We start from the raw sequence: 15,078 nt of genomic DNA, 5'->3' as shown, positions 1-15,078 counted from the left end.
TGTGATTGTTATTATGCTAATACAGAACAATGTTTACCAAGAACACTGGGTGCAGGGTGCCAATCAGAATGGAAGGGCCTCTGCTGTCCAAGCTCTAAGGAAAAGGAAGTTTGTATGCAGTCTTGGACACAGGTGCTAATCACCCACTTAGGTCTAAGTGTAGGGGGCGGCGTGTGCACGCCTGCCTGTGCCTAGGTTCTATAAACTTTTTTTTTTAAATATAGGAATGAAGAGGGGGTAGGAAAGGACAGTGGAAATAAAAGGGAAATAAGAGACATTCGGAAACCTTGTTTACTAAACAAATTCAAGAGGAATCTTTCATCTTAGCGGAGGGAAAAGAAAACCAAGGCTAAGTGAGTCGTCCAGCCCAAAGTTTGACATTTGTTGTATCTTTCCGTCCCACGCTCAGCCTAGGTTAGCAGGCTTTTAGGCATGGAAAGATGTGCAGACTGTTTCCTTTTCTAAGGAATAAACCACAATTTGAAATCTTCCTTCTGGTGATAGGCTTTTAAGAGAAAGTTGACCTCGGTGAGTTCTTTATAATGAATATTTTTATCTTCACTAGAGATTACAACACAGCAATTGTGCTCAAAGCAAAATGGAGAATCAAAAAAATAACATGGAGAATTCTGGCATTAAACATTCTCATAAAAAACACTCCAAAACTTAAGGAAAATGCAATTGTATCATTTTCTAGATAATCTGAGTCAAATGAATTCTGCTGCAATCTTTTCATCTGGGGATTTTTCTGCAGAGAAGTATTTCATTTCACTTTGAGCAGACAGCCTCACAGACAATTTTTATAGGTCTCTAATACTGAAGATTTTCCTTTCTTTCTTTCAAAAGTTACAGAGATGCTCAGATCTAAATAGGATATAAATTACTAAAGTAAATGACTGAGATGGTGCCAATCTCTGCGCATTTCAATTACACAAGCAGCCTGCCTTTTAAAAAGGGATTTGAAATCATCACAGAACAGAATCCTCAAATTCTATTGCCAGTCCACATCCTGATACGTTTACTTAAGTCAATTATTGAGTCTCTTAGATTATGTCTACATAAGCTGCCGAAACATCTGGTCATTTCAATCAGTTCAATAAAAGATTCTGCCAAGCCAGGGGAAAAAATTAGTCAAATTAGTCATTTGTACAGCAGAACAATGGGTTGTTTTCTCAGGGTAGACAGTAAGTGGATATAACTCAAAAGGTTTTAATTTTCTCTTCTGAAATCAGTTCCTGAAGGAGGTTTTGATTTTTATCAGTTAATGTTTGGGAGGTGTTCTGACAGATCTTCAGTCCAAAATGTCATGGGTATGAAGATGGCGTAGCCATGTCTCTGAGACAATTCTGTGCTCATTTGAATTCTACATTCTCAAGGTTGAGACCATGCCAGAACTAAGCCAGACTGGTGTTTGTTAAATGTTGAAAAATAAAAGCAGCAGTACTAGAAATCACCAAGTAGTGTTTATTCTCCTGGAATTTACTAGCATTCCTGTTCGCCTGTGTCCTCATTTTCAGGAAATCTGATACATTATTTGAATGACCAAATATAGGCGAATACAGCTTTTTCTTTAAATCGCTGTTGCACAGAAGGCTTCTCTATAAAATCAAAACCATACAATCCTTTTATTTTTTTCAGTCTTATGTGAAATTGTCAAAGAATATTTGGAATTTCAGCTCGCTATCTTTCTGGATCACATAGAGACAGCCCCAGGGAGAAACAAACGCTCAGAGAAGGGAAGAGAAAGTTTCAGGTCCCCAGCCCAACATTCTGCTTGTAGTAACGCATTTTCCCTTTCACATTCATGTTCTCATTCATGGATTTAAAATCCTCTGATCCAAAAGAGTTTATAAAATGATTTGGTTCAGAAAGCTGTATTAGAATGCAAGCTCCCACTTGCATAAATGTATTAGAAGAAAAAGACATTTTTATATTTTGGGGGGCAACATGAAATACAGATAACCTACCTATGTCTAATTTTACACAACTCTATTCTCTGTGCATAGATTTAAAGGTTGTTTTTAAGACACAGACAATTAGAAATAATAATTGTCATAAACTGACTAATATAAACTTTATATTAAGTCTGAGATGACTCACCCTCCTACTAAATATTCCAGGGTACATGACCTCTTAGGCTGCTGTCTGTGTATACCTTGTAAGATGTCTGTATCTTAATTGTCAAAGTTTAGTTGTTAATGAATTAGTAAAAAAAAAAAAAAAAAAAAAAAAAAAGTCTTTCTGTCTCCTTTAGGAGAGGAAATAGCTCTTTACTTTGAGGACAAAGAAATTCAAAGAAATCTAGTTTCCTAGGTAGGAGGAAGATAGTTTTTGAAAAGGAGAAAAAGAGTTTTATTTAGAACTTTAGTACGAGGAGAATCTTGCTTTACAAAATCTGGAGTTCAGTAAAGGAACTATGCTCACGTAGCTAAGGGGAAGGATTTTAGTTCTCACATGGGGAGACTGGAAGTTGGTGGGATTAAAACTTTGGAGAATTCAGCAGAAGGACTCTAGATTAAGAATAGGATAAACTAGGGGGATCAAACAGGGGGCAGAGGGTAGACTGTAGTTGACCTCTTGTGGAAAGAACGAGAATTTGTTTTCCATCTGGAGGTACTAATTGTGCAGAGTTTATACCTTCATTTATCCAGTATAATTTTAGAAAAGCAGGTTTTACAGCCCTGAAGACAATGGCTTAGAGACCAGACAGAGAGTAGCACATGAGGCAAGGTGTTGAAGAGATGAGAGAGAAAAAGAGGGTATCATGAAACAGAATACGCAGAAAGCCTCCTGAACCTCAAAATAATTAACACATTTGAAGAAAAGTGCTCAACCTCAAGTTGAAACTTTAGTGGGTGCACACACACGTGCGCTAAATAGCCTACAAGTAGGTTACTGTCCTGACGACAAACTAGGAAGCAATGTACAAGGTAATATTGTGGAATACAGAGAGGTCCAAACAAAAGAGCCTAAATTAGTCACACACAGTTTGTGGGAAGGGAAACTGGTTGACATTTCTGGAGGGCCGTTTGGCATTATGTCTCAAGTTCAAAATCGATCCAGCAATCCCAGTCTAGGAATTTAAACCAAGGTTGTGGTTCTCGAACATGATTGTACATATAACAACCTCCAAGGACAGCTTGTTTAAAAATTCTCAACCCATAAGTCTCTTCCCCTAGAGATTTGTAGGTGTGAGAATTGACATTTTTGAACAAGCAGCCCTTTTGATTTGTCTACTAACAAACAGAATGCTGAAGACAATAAAAGTGGGAAAAGCTGTAAGCAGAAGCAAATATGTTTGTTGTAAGATTCCTTAAAATGGCAGGAAATCGGAAAATCTGTTATTTCGCTTCTCTGAACCTCAGTTTCCTGTCTTTATGATAAAAGTACATACTCAGACAAAAAAGTACACCCTCAATGCCACTGCTCTGAGATTAAATAAGGATTCACTTAAAAGGCTCAGACAAAGCCTGACGCATTATTAAAGATCAATAAATATTGGCTATTATGCAATGTTGAGTGTGTTGGGGGAGGCATTTAAATAACAGAATGTATAATACAATTCAATTTTTGAAACATTGTTTACATACATGTGTATATATGTACATGCAGAGTTGTCTGAAGACATGTTCAAATGTTAACAGTGATAATTCCTTGACAGTGAAATTTTGAGGGACTTACGTTCCTTTCTGTAGTTTTGAGTATTGTTTGAATTGTTCTACAATTAACATCTATCATTTTTCCTCAAAAACATTTAAGCTCAAAAATATAAAGTGTAATTCAATAATACCTTACACGTGCAGAACACTTCCATGTACAGAAAATTTCCAAATACCTTGCTTCATGGGAGCCTCACAAAGTCCTGCGAATGAAAAAAGGACATATCTCATCATTTCTGTTTCACAGATGAGGAATCAGGGTAAGTGGTTTACTTGAGGACCCCACGCACAGCTAATGACTTTGCAGACCCGAGTCCAGCCCCAGGTCTTCTGAGTCCAAGTGCACCATACCTCCCACTGGACAATGATTCCTCAATGATCTCAGTTATAGTTTTCAACAACAACAATGACAAAAGCAGGGGGAGAGATTACAGTTATACAAATGTCTATTTTTCATTTATCCTCCACATTTAAAAAAATGCTCAGCACTAGATAAAACTGAGATATATTGAATACTAAGAAGGCTGATATGAAAACATATTAAAGTCAGGAGATACCCAAGCTAGGTCTCAGATAGTAACCCTAAGCATCTCATGTGTTCCGCAGCTTTGGTTACTCTAAGTACAGACAGTCTCAATCACGTGTTAAAAGTTAACGGAAATCTCATGAGCAAGGAAAACGATTTGATAATCATGTAGAGTGTAGACTGTCAAGCGGGCTTTCTCTGAGTTCTCACAGGTTTTTCACCTCTTAGCAGTTCAGCCCGACTCCCGACGGAGGTTTAAGGCCGAACCTCCTTGGCTTTGTTTGGAGCGACCCTGCCCGTAGTCACGAGCGGATTGTCAGGGAGCCGCGGTGTCTCGGCCGGCGGTGTGGCCTGCACTGCCCCCTCCCGGACGAAAGCCAGAACTGCGTCTGTGTTGTGGAGGCACGTCTCCCCCATCAGCAGAAAAAACTCCGTCGCCGAAGACCGGCTTCAGCGAGGCGCCCGCGGGCTCAGAGCATCACCTGGGTCCAGACCAGCTCCCGAGGTGCTCAGGAGGTACCATTCGATTGGTTTTCAATGCAGACGTTTAAGGAATTCCCCCATTGGCTACCAAGGTCCCCTCTTCTCCACTCCGGGGCCTCCTGGAGCTCAATTCTGTGTCAGAAGTGCCACGAGTTGCTATTCTGTCCTGAAATAGTGAAGCAGATCAAGGGACACATTTTCTTTGCTGGCCCTAAACTCTAGTTTCCTTTCTCCCATGAATGTGAGTTGGCCTTCTGATTCATTGTGACAAGTCCTTATAGCAGAAGTGACAGTTCTAGGCCTGGTGCTTCAGAGAACTGGCAGCTCCACTCTTGATCTCTTGGAAGCCACATACCAAGTCAGAAGTCCAGCTACCCTGACAGACCACAAAGCTGTGAGGAAACCCAAATCAGCCACGTGGCAAGAGAGTGAAGGAGCCGTGTGAAGGAGCCCCGAGGAGCCCAGCATGTGAAGGAAACCCTTTCGGATGATCCAGCCTGAGCACGTTCATGACCTCACAGCGTGGAGACGATGAACTACCCAGCCAAGTCCTGCCTGAATTCCTAGCCCACGGAATCATGAGAAATAACAAGCCCTTGGTTTTTGGTTTTTGTTTTTAATTGGAGTATAATTGCTTTACAACGTGTTAGTTTCTGCTGTACAATGAAGTGAATCTGCTCTATGTATACCTATATCCCCTCCCTCTTGGACCTCCCTCCCTCCCCCATCCCCCATTCCACCCATCTAGGTCACCACAGAGCACCGAGCTGAGCTCCCTGAGCTATACAGCAGGTTCCCACTAGCCATCTATCTCACACATGGTAGTGTATATACAGATGAACCTATTTCCAGGGCAGGAATAGAGGCGCAGATGTAGAGAACAGACATGTGGACACAGGGTGGGAAGAGGAGGGTGGGACAAACTGGGAGATTAGAATTGACGTATAAATAAGTGCTCGTCTTGAACCACTAAGTTCTGGGTAGTTTCTTGCACAGCCATAGATAACTTGAAACACTCGTGCCTTCTGGGCGTGTTCAGGCTTGACCTCATAGATACTGTTTCCATCCTACACTGTCATGCCGCTCTGTAATTGAATTTAGTTGTATTATGAGTGTTGTAGTTTAGTCAAGCAGTTAAGACTCAGTTCAAGGTCAGTAGTTCAGGTTGCATACTCACTTGGTATCCTATAAGTCAGACATCTCGTCTCTACTAGGGCCCAGCTGCAAGCTGGCTGTATTTTCAAATAGAGAATTGTCGTTCACGGAACAGGCATGGCCTTGCCCTGGGGTCTCGTATGGGAGCTGGCTGGAGGTTGCATCTCTGTCTGCCAGAGATACAATAATTTTAGGTCTGCTGGATTTTACAGTGAAATTTGTGGGACAGTTTGAACTGAAGCCTGGACCTCTGCCAATGCTTCTTGTATTGGGCTTCACTCAAAACTGGCGACCTAACGGGTTAGCCAGTGCTTGAGTCAGAGCAGCACGGCCAAACATCAGATATGAAGCTCCAAAATCCAAAGAGACCCAGAAACAGCATGCCCTTCCTTTGTGGAGAGCAGTGCGAAGTGCAGCATGTTCCTCACTTAACAGTGGCTGTTCCATAAAAAGGAACAAAACTGGGTCATTTGTAGAGATGTGGATGGACCTAGAGTCTGTCATACAGAGTGAAGTAAGTCAGAAAGAGAAAAACAAATACCGTATATTAATGCATATATGTGGAATCTAGAAAAATGACACAGAAGACCCAGGGCAGGAATAGAGACACAGATGTAGAAAATGGATGTGTGGATACGGGGGCGGGGTGGAGGGGAGATTAGGATCAGGCCATATACACTACCATGTGTAAAATAAATAGCTAGTGGGACCCTGCTGTATAGCGCAGGGAGCTCAGCTTGGTGCCCTGTGGTGACCTAGATGGGTGGGATGGGGGAGAGGGTGGGAGGGAGGTCCAAGAGGGAGGGGATATATAATTATACATACAGTTGATTCACTTCATTGTACAGCAGAAACTAACACAACATTGTAAAGCAACTATACCGCAATAAAAACAAAAAACAAAAAACCAGTGGCTGTTCCAATGTGCCCCAGACCACAGGACCCTAGAAGTTTCATTGATAGAGCTAGCACGTTTGAGCTCCCACCCTCTAGCACACATGCATCGTACCAGAGTGCCTTGTAATTCCACCTTCCAGATGCAACTAGAAAAATGTCATCAATGTCAAGGGCCAGCATGATGTTCTGTGGGAGATCAGGATGGTCAAGTCCTTCTATACTATATGTGCCAGAGAGCAAGAGACTTGGCGAGGCTCTGAGACAGAACTGTAAAGGTAATCCTTTATTCCTCCCAGGTGAGGGCAAAATGCTTCTGCTCATCTTTTCTGATAGGAGTGGAGGTGGGGCACGTGGGATGGGGTGGGGTGTTGGTCAGTAGTTGCCAACCAGGTGCCAAAAGCCATGTGCTGATTTGCTCCAGTAAAGATGATATATCCAGAAACACAGCTCTGATTAGCATCACGACTTGACTAAGTTTGTCTCATCTATAATCATTCTCAACTATTCATCTGGCTCTTAACACAAGCTAAACAGGAGAGTTTGAAAAAGATACAGAAACGGGAAAGATTATGTAATGACAGCGTAGCATTTTACTCTTTCTGAGTCCCGCCATAAAGATGGACAGAATAACCGAAAAACCAAACCAATGGATCACACTTACAGGGAAACTAAATGACAAGGTGTCCCCATGAACTACAAAATGCAAGCAGTGAGGACAACCCACCAACAGTACAGACTGGTAGGGCATCGGCTGTGTGCAGATGGAAGCAATGGGGTATCTGACAAGATGACAAAAGGGGAACCCCCAAATAGCAACTGGTATTCCCTGAAAAGTGTGATGGTCTAACTTAAGAACAGCACCTGAAACTGAGCGGTTTTAACCCCCTGGTAGTACTATTGGCATGGGTAATAATTTAGCTCAATGGTAGGTGAATGCAAGGAGTCCAAGGTGAAAATGGAAATGTCTGGAGAGCCTAGCCTCTGTAACTGTCAAAACTACTCTCCAAGACTCCCTTCCAGAACAGGGCCCAAACTAAGGAGAAAGTCCCAAAAGTGAAATCAAAATTTCACAGGACACAGAAAATAAAGACAAAGGAAGAAAAGGCCCAGATAAAGTTGGGGGGAAGGAAGAGAGAAAGGAAATCTCAGAAAGAAAGACACCATATTTGTTAACACCCCTGTGAAGTTAGAAGAGCCACTCTCAACTATGCCTCCTTCTAAAAATTCAGGAAAACTAACTTCACATAAAAAAGAGCAACAGAGGGCTTCCCTGGTGGCACAATGGTTAAGAATCCTCCTGCCAATGCGGGGGACACGGGTTCAAGCCCTGGTCCAGGAAGATACCACATGCCGCAGAGCAACTAAGCCCTTGCGCCGCAACTACTGAGCCTGCACTCTAGAGCCCGCGAGCCACAACTACTGAAGCCCGCGTGCCTAGAACCCGTGCTCCGCAACAAGAGAAGCCACCGCAATGAGAAGCCTGTGCACTGCAAGGAAGAGTAGCCCCTGCTCACCGCAACTAGGGAAAGCCCGTGCGCAGCAACAAAGACCCAACGCAGCCAAAAATAAATAAATAAAATCAGTAAATTAAAAAAAAAACAACAACAACAGAAAAGCATCAAAGTCAAATCCTGTGGAAATTCTTACAAAGAAAAAAAGAAGAATATGGAGCAAAATAACATTCCTACAGATAAGAAAACATGGCATAATCTTACCCACAAAAGAGAACTGTGGATTTCTATTTCAAAATAAATTTAAGTACACTTTATAAATAATACAAGCTTATTTCCTCCTTAAATATCAATAATTCAATAGAAGAGCCATTTGGCAGGCCCAAGCAAAGAGGGACATTGGGCAGAGAGGTGGCTTAGCAGGAGGTTGAGGACAGATGAGGAAGGTGGCCAAGAGAGACCCAGAGGGCTGAAAAGATTGGTTGCAGAGGGTGATTGAGCAAATAAGTAATACTGAGGACAGAAGAAGTCATAGTTTTCATTGTCAGAGAAGAAAATCTTAAAGTTGAAAAGAGGGAAAGGCAGAAGGAATACTCTGCTGTTGGGCTGGAATTGGCAGTGTTGGTGTGAACTTACAGGTTTCCATATAAAGAGAACACACAAATGTCCATGTGTGTGCATGCACGCGTGCACATGCATTAGTCTGCTTGTGCTGCTATAACAAAACACTGTAGACTAACCATAGGCTTAAACAATAGACATTTATTTCTCACTGTTCTGGAGACTGGAAGTCCAAGATCAAGGTACTGGCCAGTTCAGTTCCTGGTGAGATCCCTCTTCCTGGCTTGCAGATGGCCAGCTTCTCACTGTGTCCTCACTTGGTGGAGGGAGAGAGATAGCTCTCTCTTCCTCTTCCTAAAGCCACTAATCTCATCACAAAGTTCCCACCAGCATGACCTCATCTAACCCTAACTACCTTCTAAAATCCCCACCTCCAAATACCATCACACTCGGGGTTAGTTCAACACATGAATTCAGTTCAACACATGAATTTAGGGTGGACTCAGTTCAGCCCATAGCAGTGTGGATATACATAAAATTTCTAGCTCTGTCTACTAAGACTACTTTAAGCAGCAACACCCCAGTAGCCATGACCCTACTTAGTACACCCAGACCTTGGTTTCCAAATACTGTTTCCACTTAAAGGAGAAATGGCTAATTCTAGGGGTGGGGCATAGAAAGTCCAAGATGGGCCTGGAACAGCCTATTGTGACCAAAATAAGGGAGTTAAAATACTGATGGGGGCATATCAAAAGGGCACAGATGGGACTTCCCTGGTGGTCAAGTGGCTAAGACTCTGTGCTCCCAATGCAGCGGGCCTGGGTTCAATCCCTGGTCAGGGAACTAGATCTCACATGCAGGAACTAAGAGTTCACATGCCGCAACTAAGACCCGGTGCAGCCAAATAAATCAATAAGTAAATATTAAAAAAAAAAGTGCACAGAAGTCAGCAGGAAGGGGCTTCTGCTAGACAAATCTGGGGCAAATTGAAAACCAAACTAAATGGTAAAAAAATTATATTCCATTGAATAAAATAGGAACCCATGAGCCAGCACTGATGTAAATATATAAATGAATATATAAATGAGAAGATAAATAGTAAGTGCTAATTGGTGAAAACAAAAGGAATGGTGAAACGAGAAAATCACCATTAGGGAACCATCACAGTTATAATTCAAATGAGAAATCTCAAAGTATCCTAAACTAGTGGATTAAAGTTGGATAAATAATGGAATATCTCAATATTTTTAAAAGATCTCATCACAAAATGATAAATACAAAAGGGAAAAGTCTAACTTTATAGTGGAGAAACTTGGTACATAGCAGTTTAACAAAGTGATCAAAGTAACTTCACCAGAGATGGACGAAATTAACACCACCTGCTACCGGCTATGATCCAAGGGGAAGAGCCCAGCATCACCTTTGTGATATTCCTGTTATCAAGCCAAGAACACAGGGAGTATGGTTCTCATGAGCCCTCCTTGAGGACTCTTTAAGGGAATTTGTTTCAGGCAACTAAATTGATTAGAGAGAGAATGATACAAGGACTGTTGAAAGAAAATCTTAAGTGTTCTCAGAACATACTCACACAGAAGATGACCATGTGAGGTGATTCATGTGTTGATTAGCTTGACTGTGGTAACCATTTCACAGTATAGATATAGATATAAATATTGCATATATATTAAATTAACATATTATACACTTTAAATAAATACAAGTTTTGGGGACTTCCTTTGTGGTCCAGTGGTTAAGACTCTGCCCTTCCACTGCAGGGGGCACGGGTTCAATCCCTGGTCGGGGAACTAAGATCCCGCATGCCGTGTGGCACAGCCAAAAAAAAAAAAATTAAATTAAAAATAAATAAATAAATACAAGTTTTACTTGTCAATTATACATCAGTAAGGCTGGAGGAAAACTAAAGATCCTGGGCACCAGATGCATAGAAAAATAAAAGATTGGTGATGAACCTTAAGCCTATGCTTACTTGTAAAAGTAAGTCCAAATGAAGATTAAAAGGGAGAGAACATTGTGTAATGGCAATATGCTCCATAAAAATACAGTACAGCTATCTGGGGAAAATATAGGGGAAAGCTTTCAACCTTTTAGTGCTTATAACTAAATCACTTTTTAGTGAATTAGTGTTTAGTGACAAAAACATTCTATTATATAATCTAGTTGTTAGTTTCAGTGTTTTTATCCTGGGACTGTAAACGGTATAATGTGGAATAAAGTTTACTTGGCCTTGTCCATTAAAGAAGCTAGAAGTAATCACCAATCCAGGAACAATAAGCACCCCTAGTGTATTAGTCTGCTCAGGCTGCCATTAAAAAAATAAAAAATAAAAAAAAAATCACTGACTGGGTGGCTTAAACAACAGACAATTATTTCTCACAGTTCTGGAAGCTAGAAGTCCCAGATCCAGGTGCTGGCTGATTCACTTCCCTTCCTGGCTTGTACATGGCCACCTTCCTGCTTTGTCCTCACATAGTAGAACTCTCTGGTCATCAGACTAGGGGCCCACTCTTATGAACTCTTTTAACCTTGGTTACCTCCTAAAGGCCCTATTGCCAAATACAGTCACATTGTGGGCTAGGGCTTCAACATATGAATTTGGGGAAGTGGGTAGACACAATTCAGACCATAGTACCCCGTATCAGATTTCAAATTGAAACACTGTTTCCCACTAAAAGAAGCTAGTACTTCTTGACAAAAACAGTTGACTTTCGGGTCTAGAGAAGGAAATGTATAAGATAAGCCTAGAACATCTTGTCTTTCTAGATAGCAAGGAAGCTATCAAATACTACTAGGATCTTGCCAAAAAGAATCAGGAACCAAAGTAAAGACGCTTTCACTGGTCAAAGAAAATACAATTTGAGCTTCAAAAATGAAAATAATTGCAAGTGTTTGGAATCCCTCAAACAGGTTTAAGTATATGAGTTCAAAATTATATTTTTTTAAATTAATGAGTTATCTTTGGAGAACAGTTAGCTCTCCATATTTGCAGGTTTTACATCTGCAGATACAGAGGGCTGACTATCCAATGCCACTTTAGAAATGAAAGAGGAGTCATTACAACTGATACCACACAAATAGAAATGATCATAAGAGACCACTATGAACAAATTGAACAATCTAGAAGAAGTGGATAAAATCCTAGAAATATACAACCTACCAAGACTGAATCATGAAAAAAGGGAAAATCTAGACATACTAATTAGTAGTAAGGAGATTGAATCAGTAATCAAAAACTTCCTAACAAGGACCAGGACCAGATGGCTTCACTGTTGAATTCTACCAAACATTTGAAAAGAATTAGTAGCAATCTTCTCAAACTCTTCCATAGAATAAAAGAGGAGAGAACACTTCCAACTCATTTTACAAAGGCAGTATTACCCTGATACCAAAACCAGACAAGGACACTACAAGAAAACTACAGCCAATATCCCTGATGAATATGAATGCAAAAATTCTCAACAGGGACTTCCCTGGTGGCACAGTGGTTAAGAATCCGCCTGCCAATGCAGGGGACATGGGTTCGAGCCCTGGTCTGGGAAGATCCCACGTGCCGTGGAGCAACTAAGCCCGTGTGCCACAACTACTGAGGCTGCGCTCTAGAGCCCATGTGCCACAACTACTGAAGCCTGCGTGCCTAGAACCTGTTCTCTGCAACAAGAGAAGCCACCGCGATGAGAAACCCGTGCACCTCAACAGAGTAGCCCCTGCCCGCCGCAACTAGAGAAAGCCCGTGCACAGCAACGAAGACCCAAAGCAGCCAAAAATAAATGAATAAATAAATAAATAAATAAATTTAAAAAAATTCTCAACAAAATACTAGCAAACTGAATTCAATAATACATTAAAAGGATCATACATCGTAATCAGGTGATATTTATCCCACCTAAAAGTTCATTTTTTTGGTTCTGATTTTAAAAGAATTAAAACATTTTCACAGGTCCCTCAAAATATTGTGGGCTCCAGGCACTGGGCCTTCTGTACCCAGTGGATTAAGTTGGCCCTGGTCTTTCCATCTCTGTGCCCCTAGATGCCAGTATCGAGCATGATCGATAGTCAATAAATTTCTGTTGAAGGAGGGTAATGTTCTAGACCAGCCTACTCCAAAAAACTGTTTGAGGATCAAGTGAGAGAGTATTTTCAGAAGAAGTTTCTAAACTGTGAGTTCTATGCAAATAAAGGGGATTTGGGGGAGGGAGAGAGATGTTAATTTGGTGAATGGAATTCAAGTTTTCATCCCAAAACAGGGAACACCAGGCTGCTAGCATCATTGAAAGGCAAAGCAGGAGAAAATCAAAGACAATTGTTGCCTCCTGCAGTATTTTGCAAAGACCTAGACCTGCATGGATCTCGCCCTTGGATTTGGACAGCTATCAGGAAAATCAGCAGGAAACGGGAACAAACATATGTCAAGACACAGGCACATCAGACTGTGAAAGGCGGTCCACAGGCCCTGCTCCACCAGATGGCAGTGTGTCAACAGGGAGTCAGAGAGTTTCCATGAGGCCCCAATTAAACGACCTTGTGCCGATGCCAAAGCAGGGGCACTGTTTGTCTGAATTATTGCTGATAATTTCTTTTTATTATGTAATGAAGATTTTTTTACTGACAGCAAAGAATACATAAAGGAGTACATTATTATAGTCCTTGCCAACGACAAGACTACAGTCAAGATAAAGGCATGCAAATAAACCAGTAATATTTATCAACTGTACACAAATTAAATCACCATCGTTATTATCAATTAATAAATACCATTGGTGTCGGCTTTTCATTGAGTTGACTTGGTGAAACTCCTTCGGAGTCTTGTGGGTACAAATTGATTCATGGGGTGTGGTTGTACATTGTGTAGGCACTCGTTCCAAGAGTCTTCCAGGGCTGGAGAAGGGCCGAGTGTCAGAGGCCTCTCCCTGTGCCAAGTGCAGGCCCCGATCTTCCCTCAGCAGCTGATGACTTGCAGAGAAATCCTGCCTGGCATCCTGGCCTCATCTTACTCATCTGTAGAGGCAGTTACAAGAGTGTGAATCCTGCAGTTTGGACATCTGTATTAGTTTTCCAGGGCTGCCATAACAACCCACCACAGATTGGGTGACTTACACAACAGAAATTTATTTTCTCATCGTTCTGGAGGCTAGAAGTCCAAGATCAAGGTGTCAGCAGGTGGATTTCTTGAGACTTTTCTGTTTGGCTTATAGATGGCCATCTTCTCCCTGTATCTTCACATGGCCTTCCCTCTGCAGGTGTCTGTGTCCAGTATCTCCTTCTAATAAGGACACCACTCACATTAGATTAGGGCCCACCCTAATGACTTCATTTTAAATTGATCACCTCTTTAAAGATCCTATCTCCAAACACAGACACATTCTATGCTCCTGGGGGAATAGGACTTCAACATATGAATTTGGGAGTACACAACCCAACCAATAACAATACCCCAGTTCTCATCCTGGCTCTCCCACTAACCAGGTGATGTAGTAACGCTGAGCAAGTTACTCTCTGGGCCTCAGGCTTTTGGCTATAAAATGAGGTTACTGGATTATGTCATCTCTGTGGTCTAAAAGTCTGTGATCACAACAGTCAATACAAGTCTGAACTTTGCAAGACCAGGAACAGGATGATTTCCAAACCAACCACAAAGGACAATTGTCTCCATGCATAGAAATTGGCATGTGTGTGGACATAGATGTTTCTATATACTCTTGTAGGTATAAAGACAGCTTTCGTCAACTTATGGGGGTTGCCTTCACATTTACACATGCAATCAGTGTTTTCAGGACAATAGCAGAACAAAACACAGTAAGAATATATTTTCTCCAAGTAAGTTGGTAATTTTCCCTTTATTGCATCTTTGAAAGAAAAGAAATGTATTTAAGGACCTACAAGTAATCAGTTGACTGTTAGTTTTCCAGTCACCCCATCCTCATTCATGAGTCCTTGTTCATGCATGTGATGTTCTGTCTGCATGGATTAACCTCTCCTGTACCTATTCCTGCCCTATCTCTGCCAGCAAGCAACTATATTAAGGCTCAACTTAAACGTCATCTCCTCTATAATCTTCCAGAATTATCTGTTCTTTCCTCTTTGCCCATATGGTATACTTGTCTGTAATAATAACTATTGTTGCCGACACACACACAGCACTTACTTTGTGCCAAGCAGAAGTCTATATGCTTTATGCATAACTCATTCAATTCCCACACTTACCGGCTGAGGGAAAAAGATATTGTGATTATCCCCATTTAATAGATGAGGAAACTGAGTCACAAAGAAGTTAATTAACATGTTTACTCAGAAAGTTTCCATTCATTCCCAGTCATCCAGGGGAATCAAA

This window comes from Mesoplodon mirus (genome assembly GCF_964341445.2).
Source record: "Mesoplodon mirus genome assembly, chromosome: 7".
Classification (NCBI taxonomy): Eukaryota; Metazoa; Chordata; class Mammalia; order Artiodactyla; family Ziphiidae; genus Mesoplodon; species Mesoplodon mirus.
This window is presented reverse-complemented; position numbering follows the sequence as displayed.